Source organism: Sapajus apella, unplaced genomic scaffold (assembly GCF_009761245.1).
Source record: "Sapajus apella isolate SASKATOON/1434 unplaced genomic scaffold, GSC_monkey_1.0 scaffold55, whole genome shotgun sequence".
Lineage (NCBI taxonomy): Eukaryota > Metazoa > Chordata > Mammalia > Primates > Cebidae > Sapajus > Sapajus apella.
Window position 1 is genome coordinate 9,982,208 of NW_022436995.1, and position 27,961 is coordinate 10,010,168.

General features: G+C 44.3%; 1 protein-coding gene across 2 annotated transcripts in view; it reads left to right on the plus strand.

The window, feature by feature from the left end:
- Positions 1-23,462: 23,462 nt before the first annotated feature.
- The window catches only part of GLCE (glucuronic acid epimerase), a 97,894-nt gene continuing 93,395 nt past the window's right edge, over positions 23,463-27,961 (plus strand). Inside the window, exon 1 of one of the 2 annotated variants that reach the window (XM_032244633.1) lies at positions 23,463-23,663. The gene's annotated coding sequence lies outside the window, so the exon portion shown is untranslated. Of the gene's footprint in view, positions 23,664-23,700; positions 23,891-27,961 lie in introns of those variants that run through there. The other variant, XM_032244634.1, reaches the window with a different exon arrangement.

Genomic DNA, 27,961 nt, shown 5'->3' on the forward strand with positions numbered 1-27,961 from the left:
GACTAAGGAGTCTCCTGGGGAATAATTTATCCTAAGAAAAGAGAGAAGAGAGTCACAGAAGTTAGATGCAAGGTAATGGTCCATGGTGCTAGAAGTGGGAATGTAGAATCTGCCACTCAGGATGACCTCTGCCCATCCCTACCAGGCAGATGCCTGAGCCCTTTTTTATAGGAAGGGCTACACAAAAATTATAAAAGCAATTTCTCAATAATTGTCAGAGACAGTGATGGTCTAAGACAGCTGTTGCTTTGAGACCAGCAACTGCTTCCACTGTGGGAGGGGACATAGTGCCTCCAGCCTAGATCCCCATGCCAGGTGTTGGGCTCAGCAGGTGATGGGCACGGGTAGGTGCTGAGCATGGGCATCTTCAGCATATGCACCAGAGAGCACCAGCCACAGCAGGGCCCTTGGTGGCACCCCCAATGCACCAGGCATTGGCAGATACCCTCTGTGGCTGCTGCTTGTGCCATTGGTGGTTACTAAAGACTTCAGTGCAGTGCGGCAGAGCAAACGAGCAGGCTGGCGTCAGGAGCTCTGAGTCCTCCACAAGCACAGCAAGTCACCCATTGGGAGCTCCCAGAGCAACCTGGGAAGGAATTTAAGGTGTCACAGAATGAATAGGAAGCAGCCAGAGGAAGGTTTTAAAATAGTATTCCTAGAGTTTCCTCCAGTCCAGCCCCTGGTGGCCTAGGAAACTAGAGTTAGTGTATGATATTGAGCCATCATGCATCTCATGTCGTTTTTCAAGTATTCTTTTTTAAGCCACCTCTGGAATCTCTAAAGTGAGAATCGTGTCTTTTGCATGCTGATGAGATGACTGGTAGCCGGAAGCCCCTAGATGGCTTCAGAATGGGGACTGGCCACAGGGAAGTCCCTCTGGTTAGGATTTTCAGCCCTACCCTCTAACCTCCACGAGGGGAGAGGAGCTGAAGGTTAAGTTGATCATCAATGGCCAATGATGTAATCATTCATGCCTGTGTAATGAAGCTTTCATACAAACCCAAAAGGACAGGATTCAGGAAACTTCCAGATAGCTGAACATGTGGAGGCTCCTGAAAGGTGGTACACCCAGAAAGGGCATGGAAGCTCCATGCCCCTTCTGCCATGCCTCTCCCTAAGCATCTCTTCCATCTGCTGTTCGTCTGTATCCTTTGTAGCATCCTTTATTATGAATGGATACATGTAAGTAAAGTGTTTCCCTGAGTTCTGCGATCTTGTTTAGCAAATTAATCAAACCCAAGGAGGGAGTCATGGGAACCTGGATTTATAGTGGGTTGGTCAGAAGCACAGCAAACAGCTGGGGGCTTGTGACTGGTATCTAGGAAGGGGGGCGGTCTTGTGGGACCTGGCACTATCTCCAGAGAATAGTGTGGCATTGAATTGGAGCTCACCCAGCTGGTGTCTGCTACAGATGGCTCGGTGTATGGAGAAATACCCCCACACATCTGGGGTCACAGAAGAATTCTATGCTATGTTGTGGTGAGTAGAGAACAGAAAAAACACACTTTGGTTTTTCCTCTATATCTAGAAGGAATAGACCCTAGGAACAGTACTTGGATTTTATGTCTCATTGTGTCCTCCATGGTCTCCAGTACAGGCTGGTATAATGGTGGTTCCTCAAAAAAAGCTTGGTCAAAGGAATGAATAAACAGAAGGAAGGAAGGAGGGATAGACGGATAGGTAGGTGAATGAATGGATGAATGGTGTGCCACCCTGCAAGCAGCATTGACGGAACTCTATTACTGATTACTGTTTGCATTTTGTTTTCCTCCCACCCTCTTTTCCTTCCTTCAGATATTTTTTGCTTCCTTAGTTCTCACCAACCCCATCTTTGGCTCCATTGTGAGCGTCCTTTCTCATAAATTCACTCTCTTGAGATCAGAATGAAAAGCTGGGTCAATTTTCCATTAATTAATTCATTAATTAATTGAGTCAATAACTGTTTATTGAGCTCCAGCTATTTCTTTGTCCATTCATGCAGTCACTTGACAAGATGTTTATTGAGCGCCAGTGGTGTGTCTGATGTGGTGCCAGGAACTAACCGATGGGGAAACAGAAAGATCTAAGCAAGATCCCTGCTCTCTGGGGTCCAACATCTAAATGACAAAGTGGACAGAAACCAGCAAACACTGAGCATTGCTGACCCATTGCTCCCACCCTGATCAGTGTCCCCCCCTGTCAGGTTGTGAAGGTCAACCCACCTCCAAACCCCAAGCTGTTTAGCCTCTTGTTCTCTGTTAATTGGTCTAACAGGTTGCCTGCAGTGGCCACATAATTAATATGGCATTTGCAGAGGCAGGCAGGTGCTGTCTGCTCGCTACCTCCCTCCACCCTGATTCTTGCCTCATCTTCAGTCTTTCCTGCTCCTTCCTCATCTGAATCCTCAGAGCTCAGAATTAGAAGACATTTTGGGGAGCTTCTGGTTCTCCAGTGCGGAGCACAGGTGCCCCATCCACAGCCTCCCAGAAGCTTGTCCCTTACTGTGGCCCCCACCTCCAGCAACAGCCTGCTCTCTCTGCTCCATGAGCGTCCTGTCCTACTCCATGAAGGCATGTTGCCATGTTCAGCTCAAGTTGACCCACTTTGTCTGGACTGCATAAGTTAGAGCTCAGGATAATCCTGATTCATCTTTTGAGCTGCAGCCTTTCAGATTTTAAAATTATAGCTATTATGTTCCTTTTCAGGATTTTTCTCGAGGATAAATATTTCAAGTTTCTCAGTTTTTCAAAATTCAAATATGACTTCTCACAATCCTGAAGATGATTCTCTGGACAGCCTCCTGTTTCTCTAGAGACCCCTCAAAATGTGCCCCATTCCCCCAAACTGACTACTGCAAAGAGGGCTGCCCAGCAATTGAGGTCAGCTGGATTATTGCCTGTTTTTTTGTTTTGTTTTGTTTTGTTTTGTTTTTTGGAGGGGACGGAGTCTCACTGTTGCCCAGGCTGGAATGCAGTGGCACAATCTCAGCTCACTGCAATCTGCTTCCTGGGTTCAAGCGATTCTCCTGCCTCAGCCTCCCGAGTAGCTGGGATTACAGGTGTCCACCACCTCGCCAAGCTATTTTTTTCTACTTTAGTATAGATGGGTTTTCACCATGTTGCTCAGGCTGGTCTCGAACTCCTGACGTTGTGATCTGCCTGCCTCGGCCTCCCAAAGTGCTGGGATTACAGGCATGAGCCACTGTGCCCAACCTATTGCCTGGTTTTAAGTGACCACTTTATTCCTACTTCTGTACCCTAAGTTTTTATTAACTACGATATACATATTATTAGCTCTTATTGAACTTAGAGGCAACTAAAAGTACCAAGTCTTCTTGACATGGATAAAATAAAATAGCCTTGTATGTTAAGGTTAAAATAATCCACAAGGATTATCTACTAGTCCAATCTACTAATTTTACAGGAAAGGAAACTGAGGCCCAGAGAGGTCACGGGACAGTGCAAAGTCTCATAGTTTGAGTGGAGTTGGGCAGAGCCAGGACTCCTAACTCCTGATCCAGTGCTCTTTCGAGGACACCAGGCTGCCTCCTGATTGGCAGCCATTTTGGGGGGGAAATAGACTGCGTCTTCTACTTTCAAGTCAGTTTTTCTCATGCAGTGTTTTATGCTATTGGATGTTTGAACCTAACGCACGACTCTGGGTTTAGCCTTTTGGGATTTCATCTTATTCATTTCATTTAATCTGCCGAGATAATTTCCAGCTTGATTTTGTGAGACATTGCAGTGGCAGGTCCTCCCAGGCTTGTGTCAGGCTGATGTATGGAATGTTCTCGAGCTCTGGGTGCTTTTCATTCTGTGCCCTGTGCCAGCGTGTTCCACCGCAAGCCTGGCCGAGGAGACGCACTGTCTGAAGCCAGACGCACGCGCGCTTCCTCCTCCCAGTCCGTCTGCCTGGTGGATGTCTTCCACGTGAGTCTCTCTCCCCCAACTTGCCTCTTGTCCTGCTTACTAGGTAGGAGCCCCACAAATCCATCTCAACTGTACCACCAGAGTGGAACTTAGAGTCAAATATGCCAAGCAGGATTTTGTTTTACTTTGCGAAATAGTCTTTCTTGAGAATCTACCTGTTGTAGTTAAAAAAAAAAAATCCCCAAACTAAGCATACATACAGACATGTTTCCTATCTCTTTATGAACTCACATGATTAATCTCTCCTTAGTTTTCTTATCTGTGTTAGGGGAGGAGACAGAAACTCAGGGCTAGTGAGCATCTGCTCTGTGCCAGCAGCTATGTCAGGGGCTTCATTTGTGTTTGCCTTTCATTTAACTGTCAACACAAGCCTGCAGATGATATCCCCATTTCAAAGAAGAGAAAACTGACCTAGGAGAAGTTAATTTACCAAGGCTTATCCAGCTAGTAAGTGACAGAGTTTCCTTACCCTCTGCCTTCCCTTGCTGAGTTACTACAAAAATCAAATAACTTAGTAATAAATGTCAAGCTGCTTTGAAAAGTATAAAGCACTCTGTAAACATAAGGGAGAATTGCTAAAATACTGAGGTTCCTCACTTGCTTTCTCTCTCCTTCTTCTTATCTGTTGCCTCCCTAAAGTATAAGCAGCTGCCTTTGGTCCAGACCTATCAAAGAAATGTCATAAAACTATTTTTCAAAATGTCAAATGCCTGTGTACTTTAGCCCAAAGTAATTATGCCCTTTGATTTTCTCGAAGTCACAATGCAAAACCCTGGGAGCTTTGAGGATGTGCCTTTTCTCCTCCATCCTGAACTAATGGAAATCAAGGCTGAAGGCTGAGCCTGCTGGGGAGTCCACAAGAGCCCTTCGGTGCCACAGAGGTCTGGCTTGACTTTGGCAGGTCTCCAGCAGTGACCACAGAGTGCTAAATAATAATAGGGTTGAATTATTTATCCAGAGCCTAATGACTCATGATGCCATGGTCCACTTCTACCAGGGTTCCAGGTCTAAGGTGAGTGGGTGACAGAGGGAGGACTGCAGTCCTGGCCTCTGGACCACCAGTGGTCACACCCCACCATCATCCCACCCCATGTAAAGCAGGCAGAGCTCAAGCACCGTGCCTGGAGGGCAACTAACATTTCAGTGACATTATTGGGTATTTACACTAAGCTAGATATTTGTGCATGCAATTTCCCACTGCATCTCCGAAACAATCTTTATTTTCCATGTCTTTCCTGATAAAGAAAGTGAAGCTTATGTTTCAGGTTACACACTTGGCAAAGCGTAGAGCTGGAACAAGATCCAGGCCTGACATTTCTAAGATATCATGTGTTATTTCTCTTAGAATTCCTCTTTCCTGACAATCATATTTAAAAGCATAATCTGGGATGTGTAGATGGTGCCAAGCCCAGTCTTGGGGCGCAGTGGATTCTTCCTGTGGTCTTTAGGGCCCTCTGTGATCTGATCTCATTCTGGATTCTTCTTATCAGACACAATGCTTTTCATCATCAGAATTACCTGGAAGCTTTAAAATACAGATTGTTGGAATCCATCCTTGGTCTACTGTCATCCAAATATTTGGTACTGGAACCAATTATCTGTATTTTTAAGCCTTCCAAGTGATTGTGATCATCAGTTAGTTTAGAAACTATCATCTTACACAGAAATTCACTTCCAAGTTCCCATCCATATTCCCATTTGTGCGACCTTGCTCGATTCCATGGACTTCACTTAGATTGGCTTTTTTTTCTATCCCACCCATTGTTCTCATCCAGCTCACACCCTATCACCTCTGTAAGGATCTTGGCTCCCATAGCTTCCAGGAATGCTCCATCATCTGTGTTCCATTAACATCTTTGGCTCTCAGCTGACATGTATTAGTCAGGATGAGAGTTTAGAAGCTATCTGAGAGACCCAAAACAGCAGTTTTGCCTCATTTAACACCTAGAAATATATCCCTGTCTTCTCTCACAGTATAGGAATAATCAGTCCATTGGCGGCCCCAGGACATCAGGGACCCAGGCTCCTGCAATCTGGTTGCTCATCCCTACAATGGTGCCTTTGTTCTAGTAGCCCAAGATGGCTCATCACCACGTCCATAGACACTGGAAAAAGGGAAAATGGAGTAAGAAAAAGCAATGACAAAGAATTGCACACAACAATTAGGATCACCTTCCACTGTCCAGAACTTGATCACATAGCCACACTTAGCTGCAACCAAGGTTGAGAGATTTTAACTTTATTTTGCATCAATACAGGCCTAGTAAAAATGAAGGTTCTGTTAATTGGGGTACTGGATGGGACAATGGATATCGGGGAGCAACTTAGCAGTTTCAACTTCTACTTGGAGTTGTAATTTTCTGTCTATGCCTGTATTCCCAGCTAGACTATAAAAGCTCCATGAGAACTAGGCCCCTGACCTAACACCTGTTTGTGATCCTTCTAGGAAGGCACTAGATCAACCAGTACCACTGGTTGGCAAGATAGACCAGAGTGATTGACAAAGCTCTGGACTTGAACTTCGATTTTAGTCCTTGTTTCCTACAGTTTAGTACAAGTTTCTTAACCTCTCTGGGCTTTAGTTTCATAGAACCGTAAAATTTAGTTGAAAGTCACCTTCGATATTATCTAGTGCAACCTGCTCCTTTGGTAACCAGAAAGTACAGTGACTCGTCCAGGACACAAAGCTTTATAAATAGAAGCGCCAGAGACTGTGTCTCCTAGAAACCAACCCAAGGACAGCACTAAGGTGTCTTCTCATATCCAGAAAATGGGCACAAGGGATAAGGTGATCTTTAAGCTTCCTTCCAATTCAGAAACTCTGAGTCACATACACAGTCACATTTGTACCCCTTGCTCAAATTAAGTACAAAATGGGATAATTTCCAAGCATTGAATCACTGCATCCTGCTGGATCTTGCTATGTACTTCAGCAGCTTAGACAGACGCTCAAGAGGTAGAAAAGTTCAGTGCTTTGGGTTCCAGGGTTATGTAAGAAGCAAACTGGGTGGAGAAGGCAAAGGAGAGATACTTGGGTGACCCCGCTATCTGGTGACAAGCAGCAATATTCCCTGTGAGCTTCTTAGGAGATGACACAGCTCTAGGTGTTATGCAGTGGCTGCCCTCAGGGAATTTGGAATCCAGGTCACACACAGTTAAATAGCAATAGAGGAGGGTGTAGGTAACATTAAACAGAAGAAACATCACCAGGCAAACTGGCTGTAATAATAATAACAGCTTCCATTTATTGCTCCACTGCAGTGTGTGCCCCACACGGTGATAGGTATTTATTTTATAGGCTTGATCTCATTAAATCCTCACGACAAGCTTCTGGGATTACTGAAGGTCATACAGCTGGTAAGTGGTGATTAATTGTCAGAGGAGTGGTGTGAAGAACATAAATTATGAAGCAGTTCAGAAGGAGGGAAGCCTGAGGATGGAGTGGTCTGGGAAGGCTCTGTGAGGAAGGAGAGAGTTAAACAGGATCCTGAGGATCAGTGGGACGTGAAGGAGGTGGGAAAGAGGGAAAGTGAGTGTAGGTGGCAAAGGCAACACAGGTGCAGGGGACGCTGAGTCAACAAATTCCCAAGTAAAGTACGGGAGTAATTAAATCCAAGGGCGAACATCCAAGCTGCGGAATTGTGGGACTAGGGAGTGGTGGGGTCAATGAAACGCCCAGTGATCATTCCTGGAGAAGGATGAAAGGTCAGTGGAAGTCCCATAGCTCACACGTGGCCTGCTGCAAAAGAAAAAAGGAAAGAAAATGACTGAAAAACTCTAAGGGACTTGTGTCAAGGGACTTGCAAAAAAGAATGTTTTTTCATCCAGGAATCTCTCTTCAAGGGTTTAAACTAACAAAAATTCCAGAGACAGAGTGAAAACTGAAAGCAAATGTCGAAATAATAGGAAAATTCTTGACTATATTATGGCACATATACATGATCCAATGTTATATAGCCTTTACAGAACATACTTTTGAAAAATGTGTAATGATTTCATATAATGTCAAGAAGCAGAATGCAGGCCAGATGCAGTGGTTCATGCCTGTTATCCCAGCAGTTTGGGAGGCCAAGGAAGGGGATCGCTTGAGCCCAGGAGTTTGAGACTGTCCTGGACAACATGGCGAAAACCTGGCTCTACAGAAACAAACAAACAAAAACAAACAAAAAACTCCACACGAATTAGCCAGGGGTGGTGGTGCATGCCCATAGCCCCAGTACTTGAGAGGCTGAGCTGGAGGATTGCTTGATCCTGGGAAGCTGAGGCTGGGGTAAGCCATGATCACACCACTGCACTCCAGCCCAGGTGACAGAGGGAGTCCTTGTCTCAAAAACAAAACAGCCGGGCGCGGTGGCTCACGCTTGTAATCCCAGCACTTTGGGAGGCCGAGGACGGTGGATCATGAGGTCAAGAGATCGAGACCATCCTGGTCAACATGGTGAAACCCCGTCTCTACTAAAAATACAAAAAAAAATTAGCTGGGCATGGTGGCACGTGCCTGTAATCCCAGCTACTCAGGAGGCTGAGGCAGGAGAATTGCCTGAACCCGGGAGGCGGAGGTTGCGGTGAGCCGAGATCGTGCCATTGCACTCCAGCCTGGGTAACAAGAGCGAAACTCCGTCTCAAAAAAAAAAAAAAAAAAAAAAAAAAAACACCCCTCCCCCAAAAAACAAAACAAAGAAGCAAAATGCAAAAGCTATAGTACCACAGTTCATAATTTTAAATTATATGTATGTATAAATTATGTAAAATCATATGTGAGTGTACACACATAGAAAAAAAGATGGAAGGAAAGACAGCATATTTACTGTGGTTATCATCACAGAGGAAGAATGGGGGTAAGTTTTGCTTTAGACTTTTCCTTTTCTATATTTACTAAGTTATGTTCAGTGAGCACACACTTTTATAGCAATAAAAGTGTTCATTTAAAATTTTTTAAATTTAAAATGCTCATCCTCTGCCATGAAACGATATTTATAAACATCTTGCTTTGTCTTCAAAGATAATTCATTGTCTCTGCCTTCAGTATGCAGACACAAATGTTTCAACCAAATGATTATTCAGTCATTGCTGAATCCATAGATTTTTTGAAAGTTCATTTAAATCGGGCCTTCCTGGGTTCCCATGTAAAGCGCCCAGCTCCATGGCTCCCACGGGACTGGAAACATTAAAGTCTCCCATTAATGTTCTCTGAAGCCATTTAGATAAATTGTCTTCCCCAAGGTCATAAATCCTAAATGAACGACACCCTTATTTCAGGGGACAGGTACCAAAGCCTCTTTCAAACTCGATGATTTATGTATCTGTGGCTTGCAGAATGTCAGGGGTCCTTCATCAATATCCACAGGGCCTTCTCAGGTATTGAAACATACCACATGTGATGGAAAGACGTTACTGTACTTGGGTCAATAGTTTTCACCTTTATCCGTCCTGATTGCTTTGGTTTGGGGGTTTATTTATTTTTCTTTCTTCCACTGAAATGGTTGGGATATGAGCTGAGTAAGAGAGGCAGTGCATTAAATATAACTTGATCAGAATCCCAGGCTGTCTTTGCCCTCACTGCAATAGGGGCAACATAAAGGTTAATAACTGAGAGAGGCCCCCACGCACTTAACCACAGTGTAGCACCCCATCACCAAGTGACAATTAGGAACTCTCCCTGAATGCCAATAACTAGTGATCAAACAGAGCTTCACCCAAACCAGGCGCACTTCTGCATTAGCTCAGCTCTCCATTCATCACTGAGCTGACAGCTTGCAGAGCTCAGTGTTGAGCATGCGGCTCTGTCTTTGTTTTACCCAGTGAAATGATCTATGCTACCAGGACTGAGTGGAAGAAGAGCAGGGGAGGGAAGGAGGGAAATGAAATAGGCTTGTCTTTGGCATGGCTGGGCAACAGTGCCAAGTGTCTGTTTGAAACTTGAAGAGAAATATCACATAATGATCTTGCTTGTGCCTGCTTGCGACTTTCTGGCTCTCAGACAAGGATGGCCCTACCTTAAATAGTTCTCTTTTTGGAGACAGCATGACAAATTGAAGCAAGCACATAGCCAGCTGTGTGATTTGGGCTAAGTCACTCTGGGCCTTTGTTTTCTCATCCATAGAATGAAGGGGTAGATGAGAACAGTGATTTTCAAACCAGGTTTCTCAGAGTGTTAGGGTTCATAGGGGCATCCCAGACCCTGCAAGGGCATGCTTCCTGCAAAGGCAGAGGTGAGGAGGTTAGCAAAATCCAGGCACAGCTGCTCCATGTTGGCTCATTGAATTTTATTAGTAGGCTACTTTAAAATGTGCAGAACATGGTCATGCGTTCTAATTTCATTTGGTCCTCACGATTTGTAAGGTAATTAGGACAGCTATGACCAACTATTCCAGTAATTATTGCTATGTTACAAACCAGCTGAAGACTCTATGTCACTAGACTACCATTTTATTATGTTCACGGATTCTTTGACCCCGGAATTTGGATGGGCACAACAGGAAATGCTCTTCTCTGCTCCATAATGTCTGAGACCTCGGCCAGAGACACTAAAGGCTGGTGGTGACTAATCAGCCATGGGCTAGACTCATCTGGATGTGTCCTTACTCATTTCAGCTGAGCTCCTGACTGGAGCACCGGCACACGGCCTTTCTCTGGGGTTGTCACATGGGCTGGTTTGGGCTTCCTCACACAATGGCAGCTGAACTCCAAGGGCTGGCGTCCCAAGAACAAGGCAGCATTGCACTGTATTTTTATCATCTGAACTCAGAAGTAGTTACATAGTGTTGCTTCTGCCACACCCTGTTGGTTGAGGCAGCCCCAAAATTTCAACCAGGATCAAAGGAGGGACAAGATGGGAGAAGGATCAATGTCACAGGAGAGGAACAGCATGTGGAATGGGAGACAGTGTTGTATTTTCTTGAAAAAATATAATCTGCCAAGCCCTCTTCATGTGAAAGATGAGGAAAGAGACAGAGGAGAATTCACACACATTTACTAAGAGCAGAGCTAGGACTAGTGCCAATTACTTCAGATTCGAGCCCTCGCTTTGTCATGCTGCTTTGGGTTCTTCATTTCATCTTTCTGAGTTAACTCTTTATTAATTCAGTGAATAGACTCATTAAAATATGAATCCTCGTCATGGCAATGCACGGCCAGCCCAGGAAACTGCATCTTCTCGTGGATAGAACACTTCTCTCATCTGTTCTCAGAAAGTTGGAGTGAAAAATATATATTAATTCCATTAAAATTAAGTTAAAAGGCAAGGCTATTCATGTCTCTTTCTAGCCTTCAGCTCAGCACCAGGAATATAACTGGTTCTTAGTAAAGGATTAGGTGTTTTGTTTGTTGTGAATCAACATTTGCTTTTAAATCCTTTCCAAAGTCAAAGCTATATAAACAATTCTTTAAGGTTGTTTCGATTCTTTGATGGTTCCTACTTGGAGTTTACTTTTATCTTCATCCATTCTGACAACACCTAAGTGTATTTATTTCCAATTTACCAACAAGAAAAATGAGAGAGCCAAGGACACAAGGTAAAGTCTGAGGAAAGAGTTGGAATCTGAGGGAAGTCATGAAATAGGATTTTTTTTTTAATTAATTCAGCAGCCATCAGTTGGGAACTGACAATGCCTGGTCCTACATTTGACACAGAATCCAAAGACAAGGTGACAATGGTCCCTGCCATAGAGAGCCTCAGTCTCCAGGAGACATCTAGGTCATCCAATATAATCAGCGCTGAAAGAGGGCCTGAACAAAACACTGATGGGACACAGAGAAAGCAGCTATGGGCACTGCCTGGGGGATTGGATGGCTTCACAGAGGCGATAACATTTAACCTGGACCTGGAGGGAGAGGTAAGAGCTGTCCAGGCAGAGGCAGCGAGCTGGGACAATAGACCTGAGCATAGGGAATGCACATGAGGAAACACAGAGACGTGAAAGGACATAATGTGTCTTGAGAAAGATAGACATCTGGCCAGTGTGGGAGGGTAGCTGTGAAGGGTGGGCAGACAAGCAGGGAAGCAGACTGGAAAACTGAGGTCAGATTGTAAAGGAGTGCCGATAGCATCTCTAGATACTTCCTTTCTGTAAACTTTATCTTCCTCATAGTCCCACCTTACCCCTACTTCTGAGATCTTGATCTCTACCTCTCCACAATTAAAACCTACTCTGGAGAATGTTGGATATCAGTCATTTACACTATAGTATAAATTATATTATGTATAGACTAAAAGCCCATGTGTTCTTTCTTAGAGCATTTTCTTAATTAGAAATTTTATTTCAGGCCGGGCACGGTGGCTCATGCCTGTAATCCCAGCACTTTGGGAGGCCGAGGCAGGTGGATCACGAGGTCAAGAGATCGAGACCATCCTGGTCAACATGGTGAAACCCCGTCTCTACTAAAACTACAAAAAATTAGCTGGGCATGGTGGCGCGTGCCTGTAATCCCAGCTACTCAGGAGGCTGAGGCAGGAGAATTGCCTGAACCCAGGAGGCGGAGGTTGCGGTGAGCCGAGATCGCGCCATTGCACTCCGGCCTGGGTAACAAGAGGGAAACTCCGTCTCAAAAAAAAAAAAAAAAAAAAAAAAAATTTATTTCAGCTTATTAAACAAAAGGCTATGTCTCTCTTATTTGAAAGAATGCTGTGGCGATTCTTCTTATGGCCAATGAAATCCCAGCCCAGAGTGAGAGTCTTGTAGGGAAACATTCACCACTCTGTACCGGACACAGAATCCTGGGCCAAACTAACCACTTGTCCAACTCAATGTGCCTGCATCATTCCTGGCCATTTTGAGCTCCCTTGGTCTCTGGATAAGAGCTTAACTATTCCAAGAGCTGCTAACCACTTCTCCCAATAAAATACAATATACAACCCATAATGATCAACATCAGCAAGCCAAACTCCTTGGCATGGGGCAGAATGTAAATGTTAAGAGTCTCATAGCTCACTGCCTATAAAAATTCTTTAATGTGTGTCTAAGTAATAGGTGATTGTCCACTGCCTACAGCTAGAGTGATAATTCCAGCTCCTCTTTCCTAAAAGAGATGAGTATTGATTCTCTATCCGAGAACATGTGGGTTACAGTGATATTCGGGGAAAGCCAGATCTTGCCAACATATGGACACAGTTCATTTACAGTTCTGCAAGTGACGGAGAAGCGAATTTCCTTAGGGCTTTCTTTCCCCCCCCCTTTTTTTTTCTTTTGAGACAGGGTCTCACTCCATCACCCAGGCTGGAGTTCAGTGGCATGATCGTGGCTCACTGCACTCGGCTCCTGGGCGGAAGCAATCCTTTCACCTCAGCCCCCTGAAGAGCCCTGTACCACCACGCCTGGCCCTTCTTTCATTGTTGATTGGTATCAGGTACTGCCTTATCTCTTAACCCATAAGTGGTGTTCTCATCTTCCCCTTGTTGCCATCCTTGAAGTCTCCCTGACTTGGTATTAGAAGGCACTTGACTGATCGTTAAACTCCATTCTTATTGATTTTTCTCAACTTCTCCTTTAACCTCTTCTTTCTGCCATCTCTCATGCCCAACCCCATCGATGGCTTCTTGATTTGTCTCACCTCCTGATCGCTGGTTTCCTGATCTCCCGCTGCACTGATGAGCTTTGTTCCATGCCTTGCTGTCCTCTGTGGTTGCCAAAGCTATTTTGTACCCTTCTATATACAACTCTATCCAATCCCTCCTCCAGTATTATTACGCAAACATTGAGTCATTTGTAATGTGGCTGTCGCTTCTGTCCCTGGAACATGGTCCCTGCACGGAGAAAGAGGTTCTTGTCTTGTTCCCCTGTGTCCCAAGCCGCTGCCTGTGCCATGATCCAAGTTGCCAGATCTACATCTCATCCTTCTGCTTGAACCCCTACCCTGCCTGATTCCTTTCTAAGTGTTCCTGTCGTATCCTTTAGAATAGAGATTCTGTCTTGCCCTCACCATGAAAACTGTGTTCTCATGGACTGGAGTCTAGTGGGAGTTCCAGTCCTTGGATTCCAAGACTCCCTGCTGTCATGCTCAGCTAATGCCAGGCTATGGCTGCTGGGACCGCCTTAGAGACCCTGACTTCCAATCTGGTTCTCATCCCTTGCCTGTCCATCTCATCTCTGGTCATTGTACTTCGTTTCCCTGCATGGACTTCTTCCTGCCATCTGTTGCTGGGTCTGCCCAGAAATCTGCCATATCTCACTGATTAATGCCAGGTTAGGCCAACTGCTGTGACAAACAACCCCATGTCTCAGCAGCTTCACACAGTAACATGTTTATTTCTCATATCAGTCCAAGTGTTCAACAGATGATTCAGGGACCCGCTCCTTCCATCCAGCGAGCCCTCCATCTCTACTACCTTGGAATCCTTAACTGGTTCCTCTGTATCCAGCCAACCAGTGGATGAGAGAGGCAAGATAGCAAAGGAGATATTAGGAGACTTTTAGGGGCTGACCAAGAAGTGATGTTCATTGCTTTGACTTCATCATCACTGGCTAAAACTAGTATCTGACTTTACCTAGAAGATGAAGTCTTCCTGAGTGCCAGGGGAAAAAGAAACGATCTGGTGTAAGAGTGGCATTGTCTCTGCTACGCAGTGGAACATCTGTTTTCTAAGTGCTGTCTCTTCCCAATGCAGCTTACATCTCCCACTCCAGCTTATCATTCTGCCCAAAGTCTGGAAATGACTGGACTCCTGAGAAGACATTTCAGAAGCAACAGAAAATGGGGACCAGAGTTTTTGCCTTCCTATCACCTGAGCAGAAGGTGGTTCCCAAGGGGAAGCACCCCCAGGGGGACCCTCAAGCCCTACACAATCTTGCAAATTGGGCTCTTTTTGACAAGTGACGGCCTTTCATTTCTTCCAAGAAATATTCTTTTTCCCCTCCTGCGGACTTGTTCAGAGAAGAGAAACTCAAGTGATAGGTGCTTTGCAAATATCTAGATGAAGAGGGAAAATGGCATGAGAAAAAATTTAGACAAAACAAAGTTGATCACCATGGAAACCATCTTTAGAACACACTGAGGAAAAGAAATCATTGTTAACATGGCTCAGATTTTGCAGAGATGTCTAATCACCAAATTCAATTTTAGACCCTTCAATCATTGCTACCTTCAAAATGTCAGGGTTGTTATGACCACAGCACATGCTGATTTTCTGGGAACCCTCCTCTTACTCATCTAATAACCTTTAACGAAGATAATGCTTTAATTAAGGCAACTTACTGTTTCCCCGTTGGTTAATTTGAAATCAGTGAAAGGTCAAGTTACCATTAAACACAGTGAGTTTACTAAGCTATTTTAGAAGTATTTTTATTCTGACAACAGAGGCTTGTAAGAATATGGCCAATAGTTAGTTGAAATGTGAACAAGGAAAATAGGAGGTTTGTCTTTTGGATGGCGTGGTAAGAAAAAGAGAAATCATTCTTAATTACATGAAAGCAGTTTTTCTTAGAGTTTTCTGCCCTAATAGATGTGAAAAAGTCTACAGGTATGGATGACCGTTGGTCAATAATAATGATTCAATATGGCTGTTTAAACAAAATCTTTAGGGGCTGCTAATAAACAGTTTGTTCCAAGGGCTTCTAAAGAAATGTCAGAAGAAAGGCAGTGGCTTTTGCAAGTGAGACGTCAGAGATGGAGGGTCACCACCATCCAGGTGCTGGGCTTCCACCTTGCAGGCACAGAAATGTAGCGTCTGCCCATGGTTATCTGCCCACCAGTCTCATGGGGCTTCATCCCTGTTCATTCTCCAGATTCCCAGTCTTTCTGGGGAAAAAGTTCCCATTTCTCTGTCTCACTCTGTCTCTCTGTCTTTCTCTCTCTCTGTCTTTCTCTCTCTCCCTCTCTCTCTCTCTCTTTCTCTCTCTCTCTCTCTCATTATACACCTTGAAAGCAAGGATGTCTTTCTCATTGGAAGGCATGGCCAGAGTTTGATCTTGTAGTCCCAGGGTAGTAAGTTACAAACTATGCATTCTGAGGCCTTTTGGAAAATTTATATGTATACTGTACATGTTAGAGACAGGGTCTCACTTTGTCACCCAGGTTGGAGTGCAGTGGCACAATCATAGCTCACTGCAGCCTTGAACTCCTGTGATCCTTCTGCCTCAGCCTCCTGAGTAGCTGGAATTACAGGCATGAACCACCACACTCGGCTTGGAAAATGGATTTGTGCTCTGTTCTCTATTTTCCTTGACCTTAGTCTTAGTACATACGTGTGGGCTGAGAGAGAAAGGAGCCAGTGTGCCTATGTGAAATAGAAGGCAAGTCTGGATAAAATTATGAGCTCATTTCTTCCTTTCTCTCACTTCCTCTTGCAAATGTTTGTTGAGCATGTACTACGTACTAGCTATTCTCTCTGGTGCCACTAGTATTTCTTTTGTGTGCCTCATTTCCCTCTCTGTAGCTTTTCTTCTTCCTACTTCACGTATCAGATTCCCTCCTGTCCTTCACTTCCCTGTGATCACAAAACCTATTCTTAGGAAAGTTGAGCTGTGAGTTGTTTGCACTTTTGTGCAAATGTAAGTTGTTTTAATTTAATCTTTTGTTGTTGTATCAAATGATTCCCTGTTCAAGAATTTTTAGACACAGTTTGCAAGCAGGGAAGATATTTTCAAAGTAGAAGGCCTTCTCCAAAACCTTAGAGTCACACCATCTGTTGACCACCTACTTGGAATATGCATGAGATTGTCCCTTTCCTTGGCTTTTTTGTATAATCAAAACAGATAATGGAATTGATCAACCTCAGAAGAACATGCCAACATTGCTATTAGGATAAAGTCCCAAAGCCTTTTACATAGCACACAAGACCCTGCATAATCCTGCCTCCTACCTAACTCTTTAGACTCTTTCTGTGTCATTGGAGGAAAGCCATATTGGAATTTTGTCAGATCTTTGATCAAAATACCATCTAATCTTAGCATGCTTCTGCTTGGAGCGTTCTACTTGTCAACCTCCCTCACCATGCTAACTCCTACTCCTGTTTCACGTCTCATCTTAGATGTTAGTTCTTCTGACAAGCCTTCGCTGACTCTCAGGAGCCTAATGAGAGTGGGATTAGGCTCCCTGACACATGATCTGATAGCACCCAATAATTTTCATAGCCCTTCTCATAGTTGTGCTTATTTATTTCATGGAAGTATACTTCATTAATTTTGGTCTTTACACTGTCTTGTCTATTATTTTGTATCAAACATCTATCAGAGTGGTGGGCTTACAGTAAATATCTGTGGAATGTATACATGACCAAACTTAAATACTAAATCTCTAAGTCAAAACTTCATCAGGAGTCCCCTTGCAGTCTGGGAAGAAGTGGATTAGCTGTGCCTTGCTAAGTGGTCACCTACTGTTAAGGTAATTCCACCTTGGACAGAAACCCGTACTTGGGTTGTGCCCTCATTGTCTCATGTCCAGGATTTCCCCACTTCAACTCGTGAGATCATACCAGGTTAATCTTCCCCAAACTCTGGTTTGACCAGGTCATTCTTCTGCTCAAAAGCCTCTGATGGATTAGAGTTGGCTACAGAATAAAGTTCAGACTCCACCTGGCCTTCCTCAAGCTCTTCTGTATGTTGATCCTGACCTCTATTTCTGTATTAACTTCCTTTCTAAGATGAATTGTTCGTTCCGGCAGACATTTTTACTCACTGACTTTAAGCTTTTGTTTATTTTCTCTACCCAGAAGCACCTCCTGTCTTTCTGTTTATAAAACTTCTATCCATTCTGAGAGAACAACTCATATTCCATCTTCTCTGTTCAATAGTCTCAGGCCACTTGTGTTAGAACCCTTTCAGGTGCAAGTGATGAGGGTGTCCTCAAATTTCTCCAAGTACAAAAGAGAACCTACTGTAAATACATGCAAAGTACTGTGTATTTCGAATTTTAATTGAGTCTGCATGGGTTCTCCCCTACCCCCACAAAGGAAAATTGAGACATTTTACCTATTCTTCTGCTTATATGTCTCAGTTTTCCTTTGGAGAACCACCCACGCCTCATGCTCCATTCATGCAGTTCCGTGAGGCTGACCCCACCCGTGGGTTTCAGGAGTGGAAGTTTTTTCTATCTCTGGGGGAAGTCCTCTCTCCATCTGCTTCTTTCTTCCTACAGCTTCTGGCAAGCTCTGTAGCTTAAGCCTGCATTCTTACACGTTGGAGTCATCCAATAAGTATTAGTTGATTATATTTGACAATGAGGAGTTGAGGGAAGGGTGGAAGACTCAGGTTTTCTCTGCAATTGTGTGGTTCAAAGACTTAATTTTTGCCCTCACTGCTAAAGGAAATCAAAGGTCAACACATCTGTGTTATGGCATTTGAATCACGGAGATCCAAATGTATCTCAATATATTTTCTTAGCTGTAAGTTATCTCCTGGTCAGCTTGGAGATCCCAATATATCTCAAATATATTTTCTTAGCCATAAGTCATCTCCTGGTCAACTTGGAAGTCATTTGACTCTTTGTATGTATGGCCAATCTATATAGCTCTTACATAGGTAAAACGAATTCATACAGGCAATGTACATAACTCAGCCAGCTTTTTATGGGGATTTTCCTTGCTTTTAATAAAGAAATCACTCTTTCACTGAATTTCAATTCACAATGATAAGACTTCAGAAATACAGTATTATATTCAGAAAGACTTTCAATCTTCTTGCTGCTCAAACACCTCTTGCTCTCATGTGGGCACTTTAATGTTGTCAGGATGTCAATTCTATTTCGACAGAGTCCTTATAAATGGAATTTTCCCCTTTTTATTCTTAGCTAACATGAATGGGTAACAGGATGTTTGAGTTTTCTCCTCTGTTTTCATAAAAACATACTTTCCCACAAGACTGGTGGAAAACAGTATGGTTATGAAGCGCTCTAAGCTTTGAAGAGAGAACGTTTCCTCTGGTCCTCAACACCTACTGTTCACTATCTCCAAATAGCTCCACAGTTATTGTTCTCTCTAATTGCTGTGATGCTTCGAAGAGTCTGAAGGCATTGGAATCTTTGTTTCCACCAAGAAATGGCTTCTACTTTCTTTTGGTGCAGTACCACTTGAGTTTCAGTTGTAAAGAGTTATGGCTACAAATCCATTGTCCTTTGCTCTTTACATAATGCTAGGGCCTGTCGATTAGAAGGATGTAAATGTTTACATCTTTTGACCAGGAGCAGGAGTAGACTGAACTACACTCAACACCCTTGTATTAGCTATCTATTGCTGTGTAAAAAGTGATCCTGACATGAAGTATCCTCAAACAATAAACATGTATTATCTCACACATTTTCTGTGTGGAATCTGGGAGAGGTTTAGCTGGGTGGTTCTGGCTCAGGACATCTCATGAGGTTATGCCAAGGTGTTGGCCTGGGGCTGTAGACATCGGAAGGCTTTTCTGGGGCTGGACTGGGGTTTTCAAAATGGCTTATTCACATAGGTATTGGCTGGAAGCCTGTTTCTTGCTCATGGAAGCCCCTGCTTGAAGGCCCTTATGGCATGGCAGCTGGCTTCCTCCAGAGTAAGTGATCAGAGAGAGAGAGACCATGGAAGAAGCTGCAATGCCTTATAACCTTGTCTTAGAAGCAGTCACTTTGGCCATATTCTACTTGCTAGAACTCAGTTACTAGGTATAGCCCATACTCTGGGAGGGGAATTGAGCCCCACTTCTTGAGAGAAGGTATATAAAATAATTTTGGGACATATTTTTAAACTGCCACTGTTCTCTTGATTTCCCTCCTTTATGATTGGCTATCTGCAAAACACAAACATACAGACAAACAAACAAACCAAGGTCAGGGGTTTAGTCTGGAGTCAGCATACGAACAGGTAAATACTGTTCCCTCAATCTTGAGGTAATTCACACAGAATTTCATGCTTCCAACCTAACCAAATAGGTGCTCCTCAAAGCTCTAAAAGGATGAAGTGGAAATTCCGACTGAGAGAGCCAGATTTTTAAACAATACTGTCTTCTGTGCCCTTGTGAATATGCAGTGGCCAGGAGGTAGCTTTTCTGGGGCAGTGCTCAGAGAATGGGACACCAGGAAGGCTTCAGAACGGAGATAGAGCTGCTTGGCTGTACTCACCTAGACTAATAGGTCAGAATGGAGGCAGCAGATGGTAAGACCTGAGTAAGAAGCTAGCTAGTTCTATTCTGCTGGTTGGCAAAGGCCAGTCACAGATGGTGACAGGGAGGCTACAAGTAGATCCCAGTTCTGGGATCAAGCAAGTGCCAAAGCTTCACACTAAAATTATCCGCAGCACCACTGAGCGATGTACAGGATCCACAGGCAGAATTCTAGGTTTGGATAGCAAAAACGGAGACCACAGTGGTTCTGGCCCCTCGGTGGCTCTACGCGCACAACATGAGGAAGGGAACATTTGGTACCAGATGGAGAGGTTGCGGGAACAGAGCATGACTGTCAGACCACAGAGTGAAGCATCGCACCATACAGACAGATGGCCGAGAGGGGTGCCCCACTCTGTGACAGCTCGCTGCCTTTTGAATACTCTTACTGCCTGTGTACCCTTCAAATGGGCCTCTTCAAAAACTTCTACTTCCAAAGCATTTTTATCTAGAAGTCAAATGTAAGTGTTCCAAGCTTGACTCCAGGCTGCGAGCACTTTATAACTTTGCTATTTCCTCACATTTCGAGACTACCAGGTTTCCGATACACTAAGTAACAAGGGAATCATAGAATGGTATAACTTATGAAACCGAGCATTGAAGAAAAGATGTCATATAACGATAGAGTCTTTCCAGTACATTCTTGCTATTAAGACTCCCGTGCACAGGGGTTGGGAAACATAGAAAATGCACAGATTTATACTTCAAGATGTAGGTCAACTCTACATGTCATTACCCTACCAAGGAATTCAGTGGCTCTGCTGGTACCACCTTTAGATGCAGGCAGGCAGGGATCCCCTTTAAAGGCTCTGCTCCGGCCCTTCACCATCTGTGTTTCTACATCTGAGGAGGAGACCATTAAGCCAAGAAATGCATCCACCTGGAGGTGACTGTACCCCTTCAGGCCCCACATCAGGTACCCAGGAGCCAGTATTCCCTACCCAAACGGCCCTAAGCCACTTCCAGAGCCTGCAGAAGCTTCTCCCCTACATCCTGAGATGTGCGTCCTGGACCTGTGGAATAGCCAAGAAATGACTGTTTTGGAGGGAAGAGAGTGAAGACGGAGTTTGGACATGGGGGCTGAGTGTTTGTGGAATGGAGGTACCCGGCACTGTAGGGCTGAAGGGGCCACGGGAAGCAAAGGGGGAAAGGCTGCACCACGTGGGGACCCGCTCTCTCTGACCTGCCTTGTTCCAGCAAGGAGCTCTGAGAAGTCTCAAAATTCTCAATTCAAACTGGGTCTTCCAAGTTGTTGTGATAGTATATTTGTCAAGGTGAAAGGATACAACGCTTTTAGTTCACCGTTTGTTAGCTTTTTAACTTTTATATATTTAGACATTTGGTGTTTGGGTCTCCATGTGTGGCCTTCTCATGGGCGCTACAAATATTAAAATTGGTCCCCGTTCCCCATTTAATATGGAATCCAAGTCAAATCAGCTTGGCCTGATTTTTAAGGCCTTTTACTATTTGGTTTTTCTCTAATCTTACCTCCCACTACTTTTCGGCAGGAATCTTCTATTTGTCAAACCCGTCAATCCACAGCCCAGGCTCAGCCACATCCTTTTCTCTGTGCTCAGGTTCACATTATTTTTCTCCTCTGAAAGGCCTCCATTTCTGCCTTGCATTATATGGCCAACCTACTGTTTCATTAGGACCCAGCTCAAGCCTCACAGCCATGTCTCCTCCCTCTGGACTATTCTAACAGCTTTTGTCTCAGCCACTTATTGGCACTCAAAGTGTGCAACTGTGTGTGGCCATTTTTCCTGTGATGCACAAGGTGTGGCTATAAGATAAGGAGACATAAATATGCAAGCTTTCAAACCAGGACAGGGGACAGGAAAAAAAAAAAAGAAGAGTCACCAAAGAATCAGGAGAATGTAGTTAGACAGCTACTAAGGGAAGAGATGTCAACATTGTCAATAAGCTGAGACAGGTCACCGAGAAAGAGACCCAAAAATAGACCATTCTTCCAGGAGGAAAGAGGTCTTTTGTAACCATTGAGAGAATAGCAGATTGTGTGAGCAAAAGCAACACTGTAGTGGGAAAAAGAAGAGATGAGAAAGTGGAGACAGCAAATATACTTTTATTAATTTATTTAGAGACTGGGTCTCAATCTATGACCCAGGCTGGAGTGCAGTGGTAAGGTCACAGTTTACTGCCACCTCAACCACCCAGGCTCAAGCGATCCTCTCAGTCCCCCCAACCCCTGCCAATAGCTGGGACTATAGGTGTGTGCCACCACATCTGGCTAATTTTCTGTATTTTTTGTAGATATGGGAGTTTCATTCTGTTCCCAGCTGGTTTTGAACCCCTGGGCTCAGGCAATCTTCCAAACTTGGCCTCCCAAAGTGTTGGGATTACAGTTATGAGCCACAGTGTCCAGCAGAAAATAGACTTTAATGTTTCTCAAGAAGGGTGATTCCTATGAGAAGGAGAAGGTAGTTTGGGTGGAAGAGATTGGGTGGTTTTGTTCTGTTCAAAGGATGTGTGAGACTATGTGGGAGACAGAATTTAGGTTAGAGGAAGAAATTAATAATGGGGAAAGAATAGCTGAATAAAATCTGGGAATGGCTGAGAGTGCACAGGTGCAGGGGTTAAACTTGAGGAGAAAGGACACTTCTTACTGTGGGTAAGGGACTGAAGAAGGGAAGATGAATGAAGCTACAGGATAGGTATAATAATGAAAAGACTGGACTTAAGTGTGAAGCCATTGGCTGCCATTATAGAGGAAAGGCTAGGAAAGCCGTATTTTCTGGGGCCAGGCCCAGATTTCACATATTTAAGTATAACAGTCTTCATTTATTCCTTTCACATTATTCAGTGCCCTGCGTGCGCCAAATACTACTGGGCACTGGGGTCTATAAAGGTACGACTTTTCATGTACTTTTGGAATTTGTTATGTTGGTAACTCGAGATTTACTAAGTAGAAATAAATACAGTCATCAGACGAGTCCTTTGTGAGACCAGATGTCCCGGGTCGGGGTTTGAAAAACATGGGCATCTTAACAATGGTGCCCTGTTTAAGGTGGAGAGGGAGGAGAGGCCAAAATCGGGGAAAGGAATTAAACGGAGGTTTAGACGCGGGTAACCGGAGTGGGTGGGCAACCTGGAAGATGGGAACCCCCTGCGCACTTCAGACAACGCTGTAACCAAGGGTAACCGCGCCTCGGTTTACACCGCTGTGAAGAGCAGCCTTCTTCCCAAACCAGGTGTAACTACGGCGGCCTGGCTGGACCACACACAAACCAAGCACGTCAACCCCGCCGCCAACGTCCACTGCCTCCTACTAGTTCAGGTCACTACGGCCTTTGCTCAGTTTATTAAGGAGGGGCGGAGAAGGGGCGGGGCGCATCGCCTTTCTTCTTTTGCAATTGGTCGTAGTAGACTCCGGGGCCTGCCTCCCGTCCCGCCGCCGACAGGCTGCCAGGACTGTCACTCGAGTAGCTGCCGCTGCCGCCCCCGCCCCCTGCCGCGGCCCCGCCCCTCCCCGTGGCTGGGATCTCGCGGGAAGAGCTGCGGGCACGGCGGTGGGTCGGTCTCCCTGGCGCGGAGCGGGAGGGCTTTTCTCACACGAGCGCTTCCTAGCTGAGAGGCTGGAGCTGCAGCCCCGCAGGCCTGAGCCGTCCCTTGCCTGCCGTCTCCTTCCCTTTCTCAGGGCTCCCTGGTCTGCTCGCCCTCCGACGCTGCTCAGGTTAGAAAGCGCGGAGCGCGTCGCGGCTGAGAAGCGGTCGGGGAGCGGGGACACGGAACGGCCGGGGCAGGCGGGCTCCTGACGGGGGCGGCTCCGGGGGTGCGCGGCGCTGCCTGGTGGGCGCGAGGCTTGCCGGTGTTTGGGAGTACGGGGCGCGAGAGGGCGGTGCAGTGGGATCCGGGCGCGGGCGCCCAGGGGCGGTGTTAGCGGGTGCCGGAGCTCCAGAGGTGAGGGGGCAATTTCTTAGGGGTCCTGGGGGCTCTTCCGGCTTGAGGTGGGGGTGGGTGGCGGCACTCGGGGTCCCGGGTCTTTGACGTTGAGGGAGATTTATTAGGGTCTTGGGCTTCTTTGAGGTGCTGTCGCGGGGTTCCGGGACAAGGGGTCCTTTTATCCGGGTCCGAAGCTCTTTGGGGGCAGAGAATGCAGTTTAGCAAGGTTTACACCGGTGTAAACCCTGCCTCTGGAGGCAGACCGTTAGGGTCTTGTGGGTTCTTTGAGCGGACGTGAGCGTCCGTTTCGCATTGCTGGGATGAAGAAGCGGGGTGTCCGGGTTCTGGGGACAGGGGTCTGTTCATCGGCGTCTCTGAGAGCTGTGGATCCGCTCCACGGGGGCCGGGGCCGCCTTCCGGGGTTGTTGGGGGCTGAGGGTGTACGGCGGCGACCAGCGTCTGTACCGGGGTTTCTGCTTTGCCCAGAGGGGGGCGGTAACTTGGCATGGTCTCCAGTCTTTTGGAGGCGACGGGGCGAGTTAGCTGGTCCCCGGGCGATCTCTCGGGGTGGGCGCGGCTCAGTGGGCGCTGGGTCCACTGTGGGCGGAAGAGGGCTTTAGTGCCACCGCGAGCCCGCCCAGTCTGCGGCTGGGCAACATCCTGAAACGTTTTGGTTCAGGTCTCCTTCTCTCTGGATGAGGTTTACTCAATGCTTAGTTGGACGATTGATCGGTGTTGTTGCCTAGTTGAAGAAGCAGCGCATTTGTTCTGCCGTTTTCTTTTCTCTGCCCCGGGATCCCTGTGGGGCCACGCTGGTCTCGCTGGGGCTCAGGGAGCTAGAGTGGCAGCACCTTAGGTGGGCATTTGGTCTGCAGGTTCTTTAAGAGGCCAGTGTCCGCAGGTTGAGCGTGGATACAGCTCCTGAGCAACTGGAATCTGTTGAGGGTAGGGAAGACTGATTTTGGCTTGCTTTTCTAAGTGGCGGTCTGCCTTGCTGATCCTGCATTATTAGATCTGTTCTGAAGTCTTGCCTGAGTGAGTGTTAGGCAGTCAGGTAGTGCTGGAAAGCGTGTTCTGTCTGGCGTCTTTCTGTCCTTTGAAAAGCATTTGTTGAGAGGGTTAACTTCGAATTCAACTTCCAGAAAACAATGGAATTTGAAATCTCAAAGCTAGAGCTCTGCAAAAGCGTTTTCTGTGACCTGTAAGGATGGTTAATCGAGGTCTTTAAGAGAATCTTACTTAGCAGTTTTATTGCATTGTAAAAGTGTATTTAGCCTTGGATATTACAGAGGTTTTGGTAACTAGCGCAGGCTTGGGCGAGATTTATTTATTTATTTATTTATTTTTATTTTTATTTTTTTTTTTGGGGACGGAGTTTCGCTCTTGTTACCCAGGCTGGAGTGCAATGGCGCGATCTCAGCTCACCGCAACCTCCGCCTCCTGGGTTCAGGCAATTCTCCTGCCTCAGCCTCCTGAAATGATATGTATTTATGTGTATTGGTTAAAAAAAATTGTATAGGACAGAAAGCCTGTGGGTTTGCCTGACATTTCTTTTGGTTAGTTGCTCTATCACAGAGGCCTGTATATGAAATTTAATGTGGTAGGCAGTGAAGTCCGTATACAGAGCTATTCTGTAAATGTGTAATCTGGGGATAACAGACAAATATGAGTATACCAAACCAAATAATTTTGCCTGCCTTAGTTTTTCTTCGTGTCAGGTTTTTTTTTTTTTTTTTCTTGTTTTTTGGTTTGTTTGTTTTGAAACAGGGACTGGTTCTGCCTCCCAGGCTGGATTGTGACATCGCTGTCATGGCTCACTGCAGCCTTGACCTCAGGAGCTCAAGCATCCCTCCCAGTTCAAATTCCCATCCCCACCCCCAGTGGGGTAGCTGGAATTACATGGCATTTGCTTGACTAATTTTATTTATTTATTCAGTTAATTAAAGGCCAGGTCTTGTGCTGTTGCCCAGGCTGGTCTTGAACTCCTGCCTCAAGTGATCTTCCAGCCTCAGCCTCCCAAAGTGCTGGGATTTATAGGCATGAGTCAACGTGCCAGTTCTCTTAGACATACTTTTTAAAAAGATGTCATTTCTTCTGATCTGACAGATTAGGGATAATGTACTTAATTTTGGAATTTTTACGTCATTTTGAAAAACGAGGGAATCCCACACAGCAATATTTAATACTTTGAAGGGACTAACATAAGTTTTGTTGTTGTTGTTATTCAGACCAAAATAACCTGGTTGACTTTTTACAGCTGTCACAACTGATTGCTTGAGCAGATATTTCGATTGGAATGACAGCCCCCAAATCCTTAAGCAGATCTTATTTTTCCTGACTATTTTTGGGAGAAAAAGAACAAATTAAGCAGGTTTCAGGAACTTTTTTTTTTTTTTAAAAAGAGCTTTCATGATTTCTAAGTAAGGCATTGACTGATATGTCAACAAATATTTGATTATTTGCTAGGTGTCACAGCTTTGGAGATACACTGATTAAAGCTGTCATGTGACTTTCCTCTCTAAGTCAACAGAGAGAGGAAGACAACAAATACAGTTAAAAAATTGTGATGCTGCTAAGGAAGAAATACACAGGATACTTGAGATTCAGCTCTTCTTTTTTTTTTTAAATAACCCCTGAATGATAATACAATTGATATCTGTTGTGATCATCAGAAACCAAAGCGAAATAGTTAACTGCCTTCTGAATTGTTAAAGAAGAAATGATCAGTAGAGTTTTAGGTGTTAAATATATGTTGACTGTTTGTAGATGCTTGTGCTGTGTAAGCATACAAAAGTCTATAAGGATACACATCAGACTTAACCATGTTTGGATGATTCTTCAGGAGGGAGCTGCAGAGGAATAGAAGACAGTGGTTTAGTTTTATAGTTTTATATTACTTGAATCTATTTCAATGAACAGGCATTACTTTTAAGTACCAGTTATAGAAGCCCCCAAATTAAAACATTTCAGTCACTATGCAAATTGGTGAAATGTACAGTATTTATAAGGCTTTTGTCAGTTACCACTTCCACCTGTGTATACTAATGAAGGAAAAGAGTATTTCAAGTATCTGAAAATTATAAGGGGGTGCAGGGTGGGGTGGTGGCACTGCAAAATAAGAAAAGACATAGACCTAAGGAAAATGTTAAAACATTTTAAGGTTGTTGGATATTTAGTTATGTAAAGATAAATTAATTTTAGGACTTTCTTTTATCAAATTTAATTGTTTCCTGAGTTGGAAAAAGGAAATCTTTAGATTCCTAGAGAAGAATAGGGTGGGGGAATAGGTATTCTTATTGTGATACAGGCTTCAGGAAGTTTCTTTTTGTCAAACATATACACATCTAATAGATACATTTTGCTTGTGAAGCATACAAACCATAAAAATAGTTTTATAGTTTCATTATTACACTGCTGAAAATGACAGTACCAAAGTGTCAAAGTGTCTTTTGAATTATCATTCAGAGTTCTAGAATCATAAATGTGATATACTAAAGCAGTTTCTAGAAAGGAACACTGTGCTACTCATGGTGTGTCCTTGGATAATTCCTTAGTCTTTCAGGGCCCCAGTTTTCATATATACACATATGACTTATACATACATACATACATTAGATATATATATATATTTTTGTTTTAATCATATATACATATATAACATATATGTATGTTATACGTTGTATACATATATATGAATATAATATGTATAATACATAAAATATGTATAAAGGATATATAAACACACACACATCTATACATAGAGTTTTTATATTGCAAGTCTGCAGTATTATATGTACAAAAAGGAAGAGATACCTTAAGAATAGCTAGTTCTCAGGATACAAATAGTTCCATGTAATTTTTACATATTATACCTAATTTTAGAAGCCTCTTCTTTTTAAAGATACATGACAAGTATTTAATTCCAGAATATAGATTCATGTAGGTAGATGATTTTCTTTGTATAATTTAGCTTTATCTGTTAAAGCATTATTATTTTTAGTTCTGATCCTTGGTTCTGTAGTAGATTATCTATATGATAATATGTCCTTATTTAACTCTGGATATAGAATGAAGTCTCTAGTGGTTGTC